The sequence below is a fragment of the Micropterus dolomieu genome, linkage group LG01 (genome assembly GCF_021292245.1).
Source record: "Micropterus dolomieu isolate WLL.071019.BEF.003 ecotype Adirondacks linkage group LG01, ASM2129224v1, whole genome shotgun sequence".
Taxonomy (NCBI): Eukaryota; Metazoa; Chordata; class Actinopteri; order Centrarchiformes; family Centrarchidae; genus Micropterus; species Micropterus dolomieu.
In genome coordinates, this window is record NC_060150.1 from 31,588,382 (window position 1) to 31,608,442 (window position 20,061).

The 20,061-nt window shown below is 41.0% G+C and overlaps 1 protein-coding gene across 1 annotated transcript in view; it reads left to right on the plus strand.

Annotated features, from left to right (window-relative positions):
• Window positions 1–4,148: 4,148 nt before the first annotated feature.
• The window catches only part of ctnnd2a (catenin (cadherin-associated protein), delta 2a), a 280,580-nt gene continuing 264,667 nt past the window's right edge, over window positions 4,149–20,061 (plus strand). Inside the window, exon 1 of the mRNA XM_046065452.1 lies at window positions 4,149–4,411. The gene's annotated coding sequence lies outside the window, so the exon portion shown is untranslated. The remainder of the gene's footprint in view (window positions 4,412–20,061) is intronic.

The window sequence follows — 20,061 nt, forward strand, 5'->3', positions numbered from 1 at the left end:
TTTAATTTAGAAGTTGAGTTCAAGAAGGTGGTGCCAAAAATAAATCGCTCAGCACAGACCATCATGGTAATCAAGAAGATAAACCGTCCTGTTTCCCCTGTATAAAATTATTTATCGGTATGCCACAGTTCACCATAAAAAAAGCCATATCCAAAACCAGACTTTGTGCTGCAACATCTTTTTACACGTTTGTGTAAATAAAAGTAAAAAATAAAAGAGAGTTTTGTGCTGCGGCTTGTTTTGTCTATTTTCACAAACCCATTGCTAAATGAAGTGTAGCAAATGGACTTTACCACACTTTGTTTTATAAAAGAAATCTCTGTGTAGAATGTTTTCACAGACTTTCCATTTTGCTTAGGTTTTTCCACATTCATGCAATCCCCACTTAAATGTCTGAAAAGTGTCCATTTTCACAAGTTTCCGTTGCATATGCTTAAATCATCACAAACATGCCAATGAAGTAACTGTACAATGAGGCAGCCCAAAGGGAGAAAAAATAATATTTTAAATAAAACATCTAAAGGAGAGACTTTATCACAACTGTTTTTTTTTTATTACAGTACGGAACACATTTGTAAGGGTCTATTTATAATTCATCATAGCATGACCTTCAGGTCTTCAGTGCACACACACACTCACAATTGTGCACATTCAAGACTGAGAAGAAAATTAAATGCAAGTGGACACTGCGGGATTGGTTAGGTTTATGTCTGCGTTTTCTCTGTTTATATTCTTAATGATGAAAAGGATTTTTCATCTGTTTCTGAGACTTCTACAAATAGGAAAACAAAAAATAGCCAGCTTTTACACTACCCACCGAATAAACGAATATTTAGTATTAATTTTGATTAGAAAATATGCTAAAATGTAATGCCGGTGCCTTCAAAACTGGATTTCTTTATCAACTGATTTGCATAACAAGTTGTATCTCAGCTTAGTGGCACCATCTAGTGGCTATTCTTCAAACATGCATGTGCACGCACACCCTGGCACATCACATGTACAGAGACTGGGAGAAAAGAACAAAAAAAAGACACATTGAGAAATTTAAAGAAGGTACATTTATTGTAAGACAACAATAAACAGAATAACAAAAAGTAAAACTGTTATTCAATTGTTATCAATCTTGTAAGAAATCAATTCTGTAAAACAGGCTGGTAACTAGCAGGCAGAGATATGCAAAAGAATAAACTCAATGCAATGGCAATATGGGAGAGATTTTGGTATATATATATATATATATTTATTTATTTACATTCAAATTCCCTTTTGGCTGTAATGCTGCAATGCTGTTATGGGATAATGGAATGGAAAAGTGAAATATGTCTGTTTTGTCCATATGTGTAAGATGAAAACAACAAACACTAACAATTCCATGTGACATTACAGAGGAGGGAAAAACAAAACAAAGAGAAAGACAATTCAGTCAGGCATTGAAAGCAGACTGCAGAACCTCCTGCCGTAAATGAATGAAACTGAAAGACAGATGAATGGTGATAATAATTAATGAGAATCTTGATTGCTGGGCTTTCTCCAGCAGCCAGTCTGCAACAGTGTCAGCCGTAATGCTCTTTCACTATTCCCACCCAAATGTATTCTGCTGGTCATTCTTTCTGGTCACAAACTGAGGATATTAGTATTTCGGAATGGTTTATAATGCTATCAAGAAACCTAATAACATAATTCAATCTATTATTGTTTAGAGCCACAGTTTCAACTGGTAAAGTTCATCCATACTTTTGGAAAAAATATAAGCCTTTATTTACGCCAGTATTTTAAATCAATTAAACACTAATTTAACTGCCTTTTCGGGTCATCAATATTAATTGAATCTGCTTTAATTTTGTGAGCATTTTTAAAGCATTTGTCCTTTCATTCTACATGTTTAGTGGACTAAGAAACTAGAATTTCAAAACCTAGGGCTACTGTTTATTATGGCAACAATTGTAACTGTAAAAATATTTTTTTGTCCAAATCCAAATCAACCTTTGGTCAAAGATGCTTGACTTTGAGTGCATTGTTGACTGCGGCAAGTTACTTTGCAAAGCAGACAAACTCGGAATCTGGTCACGTATTATAGTAAAATTATTGTAGAAATACATCTACCCCATGGGGATGCCATTCCTGTGTGTGTGTGTGTGTGTGTGTGTGTTCAGTCATTCTATTGCCATTCAAAATATATACCTTTATGTGCAGTAAATACAAAAAGGTTCTAGTGATATTTGAGCTTCTATATGTGACACTTTTCTTTTCTTGCGGAGCTGCTCTCAGTAATTATAATGTTTATTCCAAACACACAGCTGTTTCTTTCATGAAAATGCTATAGGTTAGATTACTATTGTTATTAAAACTGAGAATAAAACATGTAGTGTGTGTTTGCCAAATTTAAAATAAACACATATTTACACCTGAACTGTAAATCACAGAATGTAAAACGTGAAACAGGTGATTTACCCCTGCTAGCTCAACCATCTGATTAACTTAGGCAATGCACACTTGTTGATAGGTGACACATGGTACAACAACAGTACTGTGGATCTAACACAGTGAACCTCTGACAGAAGATACTGGAGTTACTAATTTTAAACCCAAATTAGTGCAATTTCATGTTATTCTATTTTCATATTTAGTCTGTACAAATATGGTCATTAAAGAAGGTTGCTTGCGCAGTGTCCCACAGCTCATTATTGTTTTTTTGTTTTGTTTTTTACCTCTGCATCCCACAACTATAGTAACATCTGATCCAACACAACAAACCAATTTTGCGTAGTACAAATGCAATTTCTGCTTTACAGATGAAAATAAAAATGGAAAAAAGAATACAAATATTTTTCCACATATTACACTGCATTTTCTGAAATAAATTGATCACATTGAATAAATGAAAAGGTCTTACTTGGATTACTAAATCCAATCTTTAATGGTGCTATGGTGCTTCATGGACATAATAACATCAGTAACATTCATTTTGAGATATTAATTTAAATATTACATCCAAACAAGCATTTCAGTCACTTAATGCCACAGAACAATTCAGCAATTCAGATTGCGTTGTTAAGAATTGCGTAAAAATAGAATTAATGTAAGAAGAAAAGATCATCTTGAGACAGTCGGGTTAAAAAAGGAGACAGAAGAGACAGTGTGCACAATGGTCATATTTCAACATAATGAACATGTTTTAATGTGTACAAGGAGAGACACATTTGACTTAGGAAATTCTCAGTCCGTTCAAGCTAGCAGAACTTAGTGTGCAGAACATGTAGCCACATATCTGACACCCTCAGCAATTCTTGACCTTGGGATACCAGGTGTATGTGAGGGAAGCCAGGGGGAATAGGGGGCTGGAAAGATGATGGAGTGCAGGTCAGGTGATATTATAATCATCATAACCCAGTAGGGATGTAGTTGCCATGGAGGTGTGTATGTGTGCAGAAGGGGGGGTGGTAGGTTACAACAACATGGGTGGGGATGGTATTCAGGGGATTTGTTCACACAGTCACAAATGGGGACTCAGCCCTCACTTGGGAGCAAAATGCACATAGAAGGTAAATTAGGTTTGACTATGACTTTGATAATGACTTGGGTTTGGTTAAAGGTTAAGGGTAGGAGCTTGGGTTAGGTCGGCTATGGATGTAGTGGTTATGGTCATGGTAAAGGGTTGGGTAGATCTTAAGGGACTAAATGGATGCTTGTGTGTGTGAAAGGGGGGTTGGTACCATGGGTGACTTTCTAATAGTGTGTGCTGTGAAACTCAACACCTTCTAGGGGTAAGGTGTGAAACAGGAAAAACTGGGGGTGCAATAAGCCCCGTGAGCGACCTGTGCAGCAACACTGACACTCCCAGGATGTCAAAAAAGCAAAGACATCACTATGGGAATGTGCACAAATGACACACTTTAAATGTAGGAGATACTGTATACCAACCTCTTCGTACGACACACCACCCAAAGATGGCGCTCCATACCCTTGTATGATGGCGATCCTGCGCGTGCGCTTGCACGTGCAGTGCGTGAGAGAGCGAGACAGAGAGCCGCTGTCTGCCTCCTCTCCGGTGGTGTTGCCTCACCGTCGCTGCAGTGATTTGCTGCTCTCCCCTCTCTCTTTTTCTCTCTCTCTCTCTTTCTTCCTTTCTAGCTTTCGTACCCAGCGCCTCGCCTCTTCCTCCCCTGTCTCATCCACAATCTTTCTCCTCCTCCCTGCGGATGCCTCAGCCTCGCACCCCCGCCCCAGCATCCCGGCAAATGGTCGCTCCATCCCCGGCAACTCTGGACGCAGGACACAGCGAAAAGGCGCACCGCTCCGCTCTGATCTGATCTAAACACGCTGCGGATTGACTTGAAAGTAGGCGGACCAGGGGCAGAAGGGATACGAGGAGAAGCCGGTCGCTGACAGCGGCCAGGATCTCATTTCGGTAAGTCATCGCGTTATTTTCTTTGCTGTAGACTTAATAAGATTGGGCAGACAGGGATTGGGTGACAGGTCTTCAAATGCCTGTGTGTTAAGTGGGAGAGGTCTTGCAATGTGGAGTTGCGCAGGAAATCTGAACATGACTTCTGGATCATGCATGCTGGATGATTTTGGGAAGATGTCCTGCTTATGATACCGAGCATACTGCGAAGCTCCTCTCAGAAACAAGTGTTCGACTGTGACAAGATCACCCAACACACAACAGATATTTGGCCCCAGCTGGCTGCTGAACCAAATTCACCATTGCTTGTGCGTAAAAGTGCTTTAAACGTGTGAAAAGCACCTTGTAAACGGAATGAGTGTAGTTGCTCTTCCTTTCCAGATGATGTTTATTTTGTTTTAACAACTCCATTCACAGCCAAAAGTTAAGTTGTTTTTATATTCAAGATTTTTATATCCAAGATATCTGGACATGATGTCATGGTATATAATATGGTATATGATTTATTGCTGGACCAAACTCTTCTGCTTCAGGTATCCTGGCATGGTATATTGCTTATAAATGTCATTGTCCGCTGATACTCCTTAAATTTCATGGGATTTTGTCTGTAAGGTTCTGGGGCATGAGAGGTGACACAAGGATAAGAGTATGGGTTAGACTCCATACCTTTCCCACAGCTGTACTTGTGCTTTGATCAATAGACATTTTCAGGAGGGGGGGTTGTGTGCTGGCAGTTTGTCAAGGGCGTACAATATATCCAGCAGATGATGTGGAGGAGAGGAGGAGGAGGAGGGCTGGGCTGCTTTTAGGCATGCTTTGGATACATGTTCAGCCTACTGCATGTCAGCACAGGTGCATGATGGACAGCTGAGACACAGTTGTAAAGAGAGGGAAAGAATATTAGTGCATTCTCAGGTCTGTATCACATTAAACCCTTAGTCTTATGGTCCGTGCTGCTTTGAAACTATACAACTTTGCTTTGAGATTTGCAGGTTAGCCAGCTTCCTCTGTGTCGTAAGCAGCCGTGTAAGAAGGAGAATAGAATCCCCTCTAATTCCCCTCATATTGACCCCTGGTACAGGAATATAGGGGATATAGATTTTTTTTCTCCCTCCAATGTCCTCCACAGACAGCCACTGCTCCATCTGTTTCAACCAGCACGTTATTCACTTTTTCTAGTACTTAAAGTGATGACAGGACACCACTCTCCTTGCCCATGAGGCACATGTCTTCAAGAAATTCAATAGATTTATTTTATTGGAAGGATAAGCAGCATTACAAAAGACCTATCACTGTGGGAACTGTGTCTCCATCTCTCACACACATACACTGTACACACACACACACGCACACCATTCCCTCCCTAAATTTCCTAAAGATTAGCTTCTTTTATGTCCAGTGAATGTCTCCAGTGGGCATGAAAAGCTTCGTCCTTCATCGCGGACACAGATTAAGCTAATTCACACAGCAGCGTAGGCCTAATGCCTAATCACTGTGCTGCGCCGGCAGAACAGAACAGCCCAGTCTTTATACTGTGGTAGCCGAGAGAGGCAGAGAGAGCAAAGGGGGAAAGCTAGCCGCCGGTGCCTATTGATCGGACGGAGGGGCTGCTGGCAGGCATCCACAGGATGGAGTGCTGACGACAGTCCAAAGAGCTGCTGGAATGAGCTTGCCCGGGATTGCCTTATAGAGCTGATGAAGGGAGGGGAGAATTTGAATTATAGTTATCCTCCGGGTAGCAGACCAGGGTCAGGGAGGATTTGAAAATTCTGTAACTGTTGTGAATTAAATTTTCATTAGAAAGTGATAGTGGGGTGTAGTGCACTGACGGTGTTACAGATCAAATACCATTCTGTGACTGTCAAACTTTGTTATCCATGTTGCAGTGTATGAGAGACATATTGGATACATAAAAAATACTTACCATGCTGTACCTGAGGCCAATTCTACACTTGAAATGAGCAAAGATTGAGATCAAGAGGGGTAGGAATTCCCCGCTGAATCTTTGCTTTGATGTTTGGGTGTTTGGCCAATTGTGTGCTGAAAGATGGTTTTGGCATCAAAACCATCTCGCCATTGACGTTGAGAATAGTAAAATATCCATGTCAAAAATGAAATTTGATTTGATTCTTAAGTCAAATTTGATTTTCATCATACGCTTGATAACAACACAGAAATCTTTCAATGGGACGAGACTATTTCAATCCCTTCTACTTTCACTTGTTCCCGGACTTTTCATAATTCATGTGACATGTAAGAGAGCGCAGTGAGCAGGGAGGCTCCTGCACTAGCAGTACCTGGAGCACCTGTCACTAAGCAAGACAAGAAGAATCTCTACCAGGGCCATGGGTTCTGTTTTATGCTTAAACCTGACCTTTGACCTTCAATGGCCAAAAAGTTCTTCCCCATAGTGTCACTCTGTACCTTTATTATATTAACACAGACTCAAGATAACATCCCACATTCCTGTAATAATACCTTTTTATTCAGACATGTTCCTTAAAGATGCGAGAGTACAGTATGTCTTCCCAGTAGTGTATTGTTGTCATTTGTTTTTAAGAATCTAAATATTATTTTACACAATTGCTGAGAATGAACAAATGGCTTTCCTCTAGAGGAGCTCTGAGGCACGGTGGCAAATATGGTACCTCTTTGAGGCATGACACAAGCCCAGAGGCAACATCTGATGCTGTTCATTTGTCAACATGAGGTGGAGAAAAAACTATTGTTGTATTAACTATGTATCTTTTATTAGCAGTCTAGTTATTTTCTGATTTCAAATTAAGCTCTTGTTATGACCTTTTCTCCTTGAACACATAGAAATAGCTGTTTTCTTTTATGGAGAAGTATCAGTAAAGTATGTAGGTCTATTCATGTCCTTTCTATCTATTACTACTATGAGTAGAGACAATTGTGGAACATGAAGCACCATTAAGATGAAAATGAATGCTTTGATTTAACACTTTGATGTCCGTGAGCTCTGTTATCTGATATGTTGTTCATCTTTTCTTCTATAGATTCACTAAAATGCAATGTGAATGGGCCTCGGGCAACTGGCTGACATGTGCCGATTGCATTGATTGCTTATTCATGGGCACAATGGAGGAGCTAATTGACAGCCTCTGTGTGCTCATCAATCAGCTGACTTGATGCCAATGTTAGTAACTAGATGCTTATGAGCTTGTTTAATGACATAAAAACACTGATGTGCCACTGCTAATGGACACTTTTACAATATCCCCATTACTGTGAAACTGTTACAAGATTACATACATGTTATGGACCATTAAACCTGTAATATCACTCTTCTTTCTCTCACGGGTGCTGTGCAGTGCACCCAATATGGCTATCTTATGGGGATATGGCCATGATAATATTCTAGATGTTATGCCTTGTCCTCACATGTCCAAATCATGAAATAGTGAAATTGGCATTGCCTTCTTTACAATTATAAATCAGTGTGTCAATGAAATGAGTGAGAATGAAATACATTAGCAGCTTGTCCCATCATGAATATGATTCACCCCTGCCGGTGATGCTGCACTGAGTTGGTCAACAAGCCTTTTTTTTATACAATGAGTGGACGACTTGGTCTACCTTCTGAGCCACAGCTGCCCAGCAGCAAGAGCATATAAATTACACAAGTTTGGAGCTGTAGGAGCTGCATTCCTCTTCTTTTTAGAGGCTAGTCCCCTCCCTCTACTTCCAGCCCTGTGCCAAGCTAACACATCGCGGTCTAGTCTGTCCCCTGAACGCACAGTTTGGAAACTACTGTATAAGCAACTCTCCATCAAACTCCTGCTAGGACAGCAACATGCCAACCCACAAAATGTTGAGATAATGGAGCATTACTGGGATTAGTAACTGTAATGTAATTACTAAATTAAATTACTTTGCTTGTTCTTAATGAAAAATAATCACATTACTAGCCAACACTGCGCCTTAATATATTGGGACACAACATTCCAGTGGACCTCTTGATTAGTTGATCTCATTGCATATTAAAGGGGCATTATGTAGTTTTCAGCGGCCACTAGCGGTGCGGTTTTAAGATTGCAACCAGGCGTGTCCTTGTACGCGTGCTCGCTTGAACTCATGAGCGAGCAGAATCCGAAACACAACCGCTTTCATACAGAAATCATGCAGTAAACACAGGAACACCAGCATGCAGGCTGTGGCTTTTCTCCAGACATGTTCAGGCTCTGTTACTTCATCGTTACCGTCTCAGAGGTGGATCGACACTGGCGCCGTACCTTTCATTCAGCGCAGCGAGACACTGGCATATTGGCACAGTACTCCCGAAAAAAGGCAAAGTGAGAGCGGCTATAGACAGGTAGGGAGCCAGCTTCACACAACATGCTGGAAACTCAGCTAAACTCCCACTACAACTTTACAGTAATATTTTTATCAGCTTGATGTTGAACTAATCCATGCTCGTTACATGATAACGTTACACTGCATTTAGCCAACGTGCTACATCGTTAGCTCGCCTGCTGCTTTCAGTAACTGTCTTTACTATCTGTGTATCTGTCACCGGAGGCTCAGCAATTTCAGCACAGCTACATGTTTTGGATGATAATGAAACTGTTAGTGAGCTGGACTGAATATTATAACGAGATTGTGTCACACTTTATAGCAGTTAGACCGCAGTAAGTACATTTACTGTAGTGTTAGTGGATGGCTCTTCCTCTGGGTTGTATATTATGTGGGTCATGTTAGTTACAGCGACTGAGAGGTGGAGAAGCTGTGTACCTGAGTATCAGTAAAAGGCAATAAATCTAAATTGAACGTTATGAAGCAAACAGCGGCAGGTCCGAGCTACTGTAGCGTTTGCTGGCTGCTCGTGGCTGCATCACTATGGGATAGTAAACAAATCGCTCCACATTAGCTTTTTACCATTACATCATTTCTTGCAGGCTTTGACACTTTGACATAACAGTGGTACAGAGGAAAGTAACATGTAAGTAAGTAAAGTTTATTTATAAAGCGCTTTTCTCAGATAAAATCACAAAGTGCTGTACAAAAGAGTAAATAAAAACAAACATTAGTTGGATAAGTAATGTGAAAGCGATATAACTTTGCACTGGACAACATTAGCAACTGCTCGGCGTTAGCCGGCGAGCTAACACTATCTAACTTGAGCCAACTGAAGCACAAAATCAAAATATATTTTACATGCTTTGTAGTAATGTTAGCTTACCTGTCCAATAGGATGAAAGCCAACTCTGGGTCTGTTTTTATACCCAAAATAAAGCGGAGGTTTCTCCATGATTCAAAAGCCCTGCCGATGTTGATCCGTGTTTTTGATCTGATTCACATTAGGCCTGATGAGCTTCAGCAGATAAAACTTTTATTGTTTTTTATCCTTATGTGGAGTTTGTGTTGGAGTCTGTGTTGTGCTGGGAGCAGGTCGTTTCTTAGTGTTAGCAGACTCCATGTCGTAAGTTGCAGTGTCGTCACTGCTGAGTGCAAAGTCAGTAGACAAAGCGAGATCCTCAGGAGCGCGCACGCAGGTGTCAGTCACTGGATTTCGCGGAAAATCCGACCCGGAGCCTTCAAGTAGGAATAGGAATACTTGCCTTCAGAGTTAATAGCCAAACCCGGCAAGTGGATCGTTTTAATGTCAGATTACAACCCACAGAATACCTCACAGCTCAAAGGATGTTGGTTTATCGCTGACCTTTTGGACTCTTTGTAAAGAAGGGGACGCAGTGAGAAATTTCCCTGTTCGGGGATCAGTTGAAAAAAATACTGTTAAATTACAAGAAGATGGACAATATGGGAATAGTGCTTGGAATGCTACACAAAAGACTTAAGATGATATAGCCAGGCTTTCTGCTGATATGACACCACCCCCTATTTTCATGCTTTCCAGCTCCATTAATGTATCCTAAGGAGTGGACAGTGTGCAACGGGCATGGTTTGCCTCTTTACACCTGCAATTGGCGACTTTACATTACAGTGGCTCCAAATGGCAGTATAATTTGGACAAATAAAGTGACTGTACGATGACTTAGAAGTAGGTGGTTCTTTTTCCCCACTTTGGGAGGCAGGTTTTTAGACTGAAGGCACTGCTGAGAATTCTTCCAATCATCTGTCAGGAAGGTTCATGGCATCATCTACAAAAGTAGGGTCAAGCTCAGGCACCAGTTAGAGATTTAGCCTTCCTTAGTGTCCTTGAGCATTAAATCTCCCTATCAGTAATGTGTCACACTTCCCTTTCTTTCACAGAAAAAGAAAGAGAAGAAGAAAAGTCATCCAGCTTTAACAATGCTTTGGATTTATAGCTCGATTTCCACTGATGCCACATGTAGTAAAAAATATATGGCCTCAAAGTACTGGAAGGTGATAAAAGGTAAAACCATTCACCAATTGCTGTGTATTGTATATTGTAGTGATTAATGAGAGCAGGACTTTGAGGAGCGCAGCAGGAAGCAGACAGGGAGAGAGAGAGGAAGTAGCGATGTGTTACTGTTGGAATGAGTCCAGCAAGGCAGCAATATGTGAAAGAGAGAGAGAGGGAGGGAGGGAGAGAGAGAGAGATTTAGAGAGGGGTGTGTGGATGCTTACTAGTGTGTTTCTGCCGCCGATTCTCCTCCCGTCTTCTAATGAGCTCACTGCAGATGGGACTCCCTCTGTCACCCACTGCCCCCCCCCCACCTCCTCTGCTCCATTATCAACCCTCCTTCCCTTCAGTCTTTAGTGCAGGGGAAAACAAAGAAAGGCATGAGGGAAGAAAGGAAGAGACAAAATGAAGAGAAAGGAAATAAATGATTTTTTTAAACTGAAGAGAGAGGATGCATGTGAGAGAAGAGGGGATGAAGGAAGGGGTAAAATGTGAAAAAGTTGGGGGGAGATAAATTAAGTAAAGACAGAGGTGGGAAGAGCTTAGCAACAGAGCTTGTTGGGGAGTAAGAATGGCTTATAAGCAGGTAGAACCCCAGGCAAGGAATCATTAAATAGCAGGAAGTGACAGAAAGGTGCGAAGAACAAATTGCAGACCGTGATGAGGGAAACCACAGAATTGCACCATGCTATATTTGCCATTGTCAAAAATTCAAATTATGCATATTAAAACCTAATGGTATTTATTTAGTGCAGGCCCTACAGTGAGAGCAGTGTGTCTGTGGTTGCCTAGCCATGACATCACTTCTGTGCCAGCCACAATGTACTTGCTAAGCTGAATTAATAATTGGCTCAGCTAGCCAGGTCTGCCTGAGTTAATTGAGCATCAAAGAGAAGCCATAGTTGGAGCACAGATCATCTTGATTTCCCTGGGCGAAAATGAAGCCCAGAGTTGGCTTGTGCGTGTAGGACTGAGTGTGCAAGTGTGCCTGTTTGTTCATCCGTTGGTGTCTATGTGTGTGATTTTGACCTTTACTGCATGTATGGGGGTTTGTCATCAGAATCCACATATTCGTGTCCACAGGTTGGGAAGTCTATGTACGCGTGTGCTTTTGAGTGCATGTGTGTGTACAAGGGCGTGCGGGACTTTGTGTTAATGCTGTTGTTTGCACCATTGCTTCAACACCTATTTGTTCTTTTTTTCCCACTGTTATTGGCTAAGACATTGAATTTGCCCTTTTTCCTGGCTGAACTTTCGCGACGGCCTTTTCGGTGAAATCTATATGTGCAAGAAAGTAATTAGACAGTCTCCAGTTTGGTCTTATTTCTAAAAATAAGCAGGTGTGAGGACATTGCAAGTTGCCTCACAGGAGAAAATGTTTAAGCTGAAGTGAAAGTGCGAGAGAGAGAAAAAAAGCTTTGGCATAATGACATGTTACGTGGCCGGAAGAAGGGAGGTTTATTGTTGTCGGCTTCATCTATAGTCTCTCTGCACAGCAACGTAGTATTATCTTGCTGGCTGGTCAAGTGGAAAATAACGTGTTTAATGGGAAATGAACACCTGCACCTAGATGTGTATGTGAGGGTGAGCAACTGTGTGTATGTTTATTACTTTTCCCTTCTTTTACCGCACACATCATTGCTCTTCTCTTTGTACACAAGGGCACATGATGCCATGTGCTTCACCACCTGAAATCAAGTCCAGCTATTGTCATCCAGTCGCAGACTTTTTAATCCTGCAGTTTAATCCTAAACCATCTACAGGCAACAAAAATAATAGCTGCTTCATTTTGGACACTTGTTGCAACTGCAGTTTTGATTGCTGCTGTTTGTGTGTGTGTGTGTGTGTGTGTGTGTGTGTGTGTGTGTGTGTGTGTGTGTGTGCGTGCGTGTGCGCGCTTGCGTTTGAGGGTTCACACATTACAAATCAGGATAATCACTTTTAAAATAAAATACAAGTTTGAACAAATGGGAACTAACACGCAAATGTTCTAATTAATTTGAGCACAACCTGCATAACCTAATCCTTAGCCGCATTACTGAAACCCCATGATGTTCTTCATTTGCAGTGTCTCTGCTGCTTCACTTGAGTGGCGGGTTAAAGTTACTGTAAGGCACTTGCATAAGCCTTACCATTATTCATGATTTTCCCATCTTTCGTGTTGAATACAGAACGCTTCCTCATGTTACTTCGCAGATGGCTTGGTGTCTTGATTACTAAAATGCATCGATGCAAATTCTTTTGTGTGAAAGTGTCCAAAGTATGTGATTATTTCAAGCTAAAGAAAACAACAACTCTGTAATCTTGCCGTCCGTCCACCGTAAAACGAAACTTATGTCGCCTCGGCAACAGCATGACGGCACCTGAACCAAAAGCAGCCGGTGTTCTGCCAGTGGACCACAGACAAGGTAACAGTAACAGCAACTTTAGCATTTAACTGAAATCATGATTGATTGTTGAGTTGAAGGCTAGCCAAAGTAAGCCGCAGTCCTCAGCTGAAAATGTACACACGTGCGTTTGCTGTTCTCCTTTTTGGGCCGTGAGTTGTAACATCACAGTCATGAGTTAACTGGGTGTCGGGGGCTACACCTTTACTCACCTCCAGCTCTCTCTGTAGCTCAGACAATCCCTGCTACCTGCGTGTGCTAATCCATCCTTTCACCCATATTCTTTGTCTTTATAATTTGTCTTTATAATTGCTAATAACAATAATAACAAACAACAGCTGTTTCGTGTGCAGGATCACTCATTTCCCATTTCCCATTTCCCATTTCACGTGTATTTTCTTGAATTACAGTGTCAACACCGCTGCCGTCAAGCAGAAGTTCTTCTTAAACGACGCATCGATGAATCGTTGAAATAATCTATAGAAGCTGGTTCTCTAGTTTTCTCCATTTTAGCCTATAATGTAGAGGACATGCAATGGGTCAGAGGAACAGTGCATTTTAAGAACCCACCACCAGTAGAGTACAATGCACAGCCTGTTTGCACGCTTAAACATGAATTTTGAGATCAAAGAGTCAGTAGTCAATAAGTCAAAAGCCCTTTTAAGGGTATTGTCTCCATAGCCACTGGCAGTTTTTGATTATTAAAAGAGAAAAGAATCACTAATCAAAGGGATGGGTTTCTAAAGAATCTGAACCTTTTAAGAGGAAAGCATCTTGACTGAAAACAACACAAATTGTTATGGGATGTGCACGGCCCAGGACAGGGGCGCTCTGCAGCGGGTGATTAAAACCGCTCAGAACATCCCTGATAACCCATCTATTGAGCATCAGTGATATCGGTGAGGTGATTGTGCCTGTGCAGAGCCCAAAGGATACTTAAAGACAATATCTGAACTTTTCTCATTCACTAGATCTTGGGTAAGTATGGATCCCCTATCAACACATACACACACACACACACACACACACACACACACACACACACACACACACACAGTAGTATTTCTATCTTAAAAGCTTGAGGCCAGCCAAGTGGTATAAATGCCATACCCAATGCCTGTGGTCGGATCAACAGACAGCCCATCAGCAGCACACACTGATCTTTATCAACCATGTTTTGCTGTGGCTACTTCCACCTGTCAATCAGACGCTGTCTCATATCTGTAGAAAAGGGTCTGATGGAAATGATGGGAGAGACACACTCAGTAAGAGATAGAGATTAGACCAATGTGGCCCGTTTATGGATCGAGCCACTTTATTTTATTGCCGTGGTGTGTAGGGTTTATGTGTGTGCGGATTTGTGTCCACCTCGATCAATGGAAAAAGAAAGAAGAAGGTATGGCTACAGAAAGAGAGTGACGTCAGAGATCAGAAGCAACCACCTGTAGGACACAGACCACATAATACAATTTGTAAGGAAGAAACTGTGTGAGGATTTAGCTGTGAGTGTTTTCAGCACGTCTGAAAGAGGAACGGCAGCTGAAATAATGTTTTGACCATGGGGCTTTTTATTAGGTTGTTTATTGATGTGTGTTGACACTGGAGAGCTACATCCACAGTCGAGCCTCAGCTCCCGCTGTCCACATTATTCGATTTCATTTCACAGTCCCTGAGTTAACAAAGGCAGGTTTTCAGTCTAGCTACACATTGTGCTTGTTCCGAGTAAAGCTTGTGTCACTGCAAGCTGTATTATGCTCTATCCTGATATTCAGCATTTTTATTTATGCCCAGTTCCTCCTGAGGCATCCTTTGTTACACAGCATGCCTGACAACAAAATGCTTTCTTTTAACAGAACAGGTTTCTTCTTTTGGGTGTTTTCAGATTAAAATATAAGTGGAACTCCCATGGACTGTTGTGCTCTAGAGAGCGACATAAACATGAAGTTATTCAGGAGTAAAGAACGATGAAGATGAAGGTGTATGTTTTGTTGTGAAGCCAGTGGTGGGCTATGAATTATATATCACAGACTTCAGGAAGAGGAATGCTTCATGCTAAAAAACTGTAAGTATGCATGCAGTGGATGCTGGATGTTCTCTGCAATGAAATTCAACCAACCAGATGATGGAGGAATAAAGTGATATTCTTATTTTACCATTTTTTCAGACTGTGAGGTGTCAGGGCAGAAACCTTTGAGAAATGTCCCATCAGTTTTGTAATTTGTGCCCGCAAATTACAAATGATCCCTTTAAATTACTAATCATGTGCTTCGTATGGTTTTTTCGGTCTCTCAGTTTAGTTATTTTTACCTTTTAAATAATTTAACTGTTTCCACAAATCGCATAATTTGTCCCTTCCCTTTCTGTTTTATGAAAAATCAGGAATTTGCCTTTTCCAAGGGATGCTACAACCTAATGTGTTTAACAGCCAAAATATATCCATGTATCTCAGTTCAAGAACAAAAAATAAAACTGTAATAAGTTTACAGGTGCATATTAATTGTCAAGGGAACAAGAACAATTTAATGTGGGACAAATTAAAACTGAGGTAGAAAAAAATAAACAAAAAACAACACTATCTGTGGCTGTTGTAGGACTGTAATGAGCCCATGAGCCATTTCATTCGGCCAGATTGATCTGCCTTTCTAACTGCCCACCTGCATGCACTCTGGCCGTGCACTCACTGTGCATGAAAATGCACCTTGGACGGAGGCCTGAAGGGAAGATTTTTAGGTTGGATACTTTCAAAATCTAGCCTTCTTTTACTAGTTCTCCAATGTTGCCTACCCTAGCTTTAAGTAATTCTAATGTATGAAGAGAACACAATAATTATTTTGAGCACACTAATTAGTAATGTTAGGGTTGAATTACTATTTTAAAGGAATTACTTATTAAAAACTCCCCCCTGTAATTTTCTCTAGTTTGCAGTGGGGTTGCTTTAAATGTTCACAGGCAAACAGGAGAATAACATCCCTAAACCAGCCGTGTCTCTTCCTATAGCTGTCCTTAAGCAGGGGTTTCAATGTATTGCACAATGTCTTATTGAGCCTCAAAGTTGATTGGCGGCTCAGTGTAGAACATACTCACCACACCAGACTGCAGTCAAATACACTCTGAAACCTTGTTTTCCCCCAGTGTTTTATTGGGAAGTACAGAATTCTGATATTTTTTTAGCAAAGGAAATTCTGTGGATTCTCATTTGGCATCAAATTGCCTCATAAGTAGCATTTGATGTTACTTCTTAATTATCTGTGATATGTACGTGATACATGGGTATACCATCGAGATCCCAACTATGGCTAGTATCTAGAAGTGCAAGCGCACATTAATTTCACTCATCTGTCTTCTGTGGGTTGCATCTGCTATGTATAATTCATCAAGCAACTCTCCGCATATAAATTAACTATATTGTGCGGCTCATGAATTTCTAACGGTGTTATGTACACACTGGCACCACAGTAGTACATCAGCTTGGCTCTGTCTTGCTTGTGAGAAACGGAGTGGAAAACAGATTGTGTTTTGGAAAGTTTTCAATCATGAAATGGGTAAGAAAAATAATAAAGTGACCCATAGGCTTTTCATTAAATGTTTGCAAAGCATAGCCACACCTTACTGTTGTGTATACCACTTATGGCTGGAATCTGTTGGAGATATGTGTGGTACTGTATACCAAAAACAGAATAGGGCTGTTCGCTGGTACGCACGTGAAATTTTAACAACAACTGGCTTCACACGCAGACAGGGTGACTGAAAAAAAAACTGGTTACACGTTGGATACTGACAATGCTCCAATTAAAAAAAAACAGATGATGACAAAATGCCATCTGAGCTTCAACTTTAGCAGCCATTTATTTTGTCATAACGCTTAATTTATCTTGGGTTATACAATATGTATCATACCTGCACGTTACTTTGCTAATTTTGAGGTTCAGTTATATTTAGGGAAGGTTTTAAACACACCAAACAAAGGCTGCTCGCACATTCTTTACAAAGTGCTACAGTCATTTGCAAAGACAAGATACCCCTCGCTGTTGTTTAGGCCAATTAGGCTCGAAATCTGCTGGGTTTGGGCTTGTGCCAGAGATTTGGAGTGAAAGTCTTTATGTGTCAGAGAGAGGCCTTTGAAAGGGACTGAGAAAAAGAGACTCGCAGAATTCCAGAAATGCACAGAAATCACACACACACACGCACCATTTCTGTCACTCTCAGCTCTCTTTTCCCCCCTCGCTTTCTCTCTGTGGACTGCTGATAGACAAGACGACACATATTTTAAAACCAAGAGACAAACAATTGATTATATACACTATAGTTGCAACAAAAATCCACTTTGCAGCCAGGGAATTGTACACACACACACAAACATACACACAAACACACACACAGACACTGCAGGAAACAGAGTGAGCCATTGCCAGAAATCGGTGGAGGTGGGAGGATTGAGTTAGTAGCTCCCTGCTGCACTGCTACCAGTTTGCTTACCTGATAATAATTCAACTAATTTGACCTGCACTGCAGACATGGAATGATGGAAGATGCTTTCCCAGTTTGTCTCTACAAAGGAACCTTCGGCTCAAAAAGCTTTTTATACTGAAATGGACTACATATGGGTCTCTCCAATATATAAAATAAAATGATATTGATTTCACAGACGCAGCAAGAAAAGCTGGGGATTACATTTACTGCAGGCAAGTTACCTTATCTGCACCTTTATTTCTGGTAGACGGTCAATATTAGTGTTTCCAGATTCAAAAGGTCATATTTAAATGACATAGAAGTGATTTCTATGTTAGGGCATTTGCCATTTATGAATCCCATTGTAAGCTGGGTTAGGAACAGCTCTAAGATGGAACTTTTTTTCACCAGCATTTTACTATACTCCCCATCAAAAAGTTCAGAGGGAAGAATCAGCTACACAACAGTGTCACCATAAGCTGGGAGGCATTCAGCACTTCATAGTGCGTTTGATCAAAAGGGGTTCAAGCGCCCAATCTTCTTTGGGCGCTTGAACCCCTTTCTTTCAAATGAAAGAGTGTCTCTCAATTCACCCGCACCCCTTTGTCTTTACTTTTTGTTACACAGTCCACCAAGTGTTTATTTATAAGGAAAAGCTGTCTTCTTTCCAAAATAAGAAATGAAAGTTGTAATCAGTTTTATTCTGCTAAGGTTAAGAAATGGAACGCTGATTTCAACCTCTTCTTAACTGATGCGTGACAAGTTTGTTGAACTGTTGAAAAATGTGGGATCACAAGGTCTAATGAAACCAAAGGCACAGTGAGGTGTCTGACTTTGATCTTTTGGAGGTTCTTAGCCCGCCAGCACGCCAAGCCTTAAACTGTTATGATGGGGGTGGGGGCGAGCAAGGAGCGGACGTTTTTAGATCCCGTCAAGTGTTTCAAAGCGTTACATCATTTCCATGTCTTCCACCAGGAGAGTATTGCAATAAACCCTGTTTTCGAAGGAGTCAATTTCTTTCCCCCCCCATCTAGAATGATTTTGATGGGTCAGTGAAGCCAATTTTGTGATTGAGACACAGGTACATGCACACATAAGATGCAACCACACAGATATGTAACAGACTTTTCTGTTTTGTATACAGCGTAAGATGTTCTGCAAACACATTACGCAGCAAATTGGTTAGTCAGGCAGCATTACTCTTTCTCCCATTATGGCACATTCACTAAGACAGCAGGAGGCCAGTGAGAGTACAGAGGTCTCCACCGGCTTCTCCAGTGGAGGCTGACCGCCCTCAGCCTCATGCCCAGCGGTGGACAGTCTTTGTCGGCTGACTGGTGGAGGCTTAGTGGACGCGGCTCCATGCTGTGTCTGGCTCATGCACATGCTGTAGGTGTACATGTGATGCACAGACACACGGCAACATGCACACACACAGCGAATGTATCCCGGTGCGAATACCATAATCACTTGAGAAATCATACACCCGCTCTCTTGTTTTTTGTCTTTGTCACATACACTCAGGGTAAATTGAGGGTCAGCAGGTTACCAGCAAGAGCCAGGGGTGCCATTCAGGTCCAGTTGTAGAGAAGCCTTGGTAACTATTAGCCAGGTTGTTTGGCTGCTATGACAGCATAGAGATCAGTGGCCCATTGTAGGGAAGGAGTGATATAATAGGCAAGTAGAGGGAGGGGATTAGATTTTTTCGAGTTGTACATCAAAGTACAGCGTGAATAAGTACTTATTCTGTTTGATCAATAATACACTAACATGGCTGTAGATTCTGTATGCAGTACAAGTTTGGTGAAGTGGCTTTAGTTTAGAATTTTCGGATCATGTTGTCATACTGACAATACTAACAAATGTATATTTTTTTAGTATATTTTTTTCTTTTAGAATTAATCTTAATCTGTGTGTGTTGTGTCTACTTCTCACGGCCTGGCTGGGTTTTATTTTTCATGTTCATTCATATTCATTGTTTTACATTTATTCATTCATGTGACAAAGGCATGTGTAGGAATACCCAGAGAGGCAAGATCTCATTACCTGTGGCCTAGTGAGGAAGGGCTGATCTATCATTAAAGTGGGATCATTATGACCTGCTGAAGGGGAAATATGAATTTTTATAGTAGCGGTCTGTCATACATACTGGTGAGGAAATGCCAGAAGCCTGAAAATAACAGAGTTACCTGTAATCAAATCTCTGAGGCAGACCTGTGTTAAAAAGCAAAATCAATAATTTCATTAAATGACAGGGTACCAGTGTGGAGGAGTACATAGAAGGTTAATCAGATGAATTTAACTCTAAATTGCATCCATAGTCATTGTGTGTTGCTATTTGCGTAGTATTTTCCTGTTGCCAAGCTGTGTACAGGAAAAGGCAACATGGTAGACAACAAAATCCATTTGGTTATTGAAGTGCATTCATTCAGAGGTGTCTAATTTCACATAATGAACTGCATTCAGCCAAT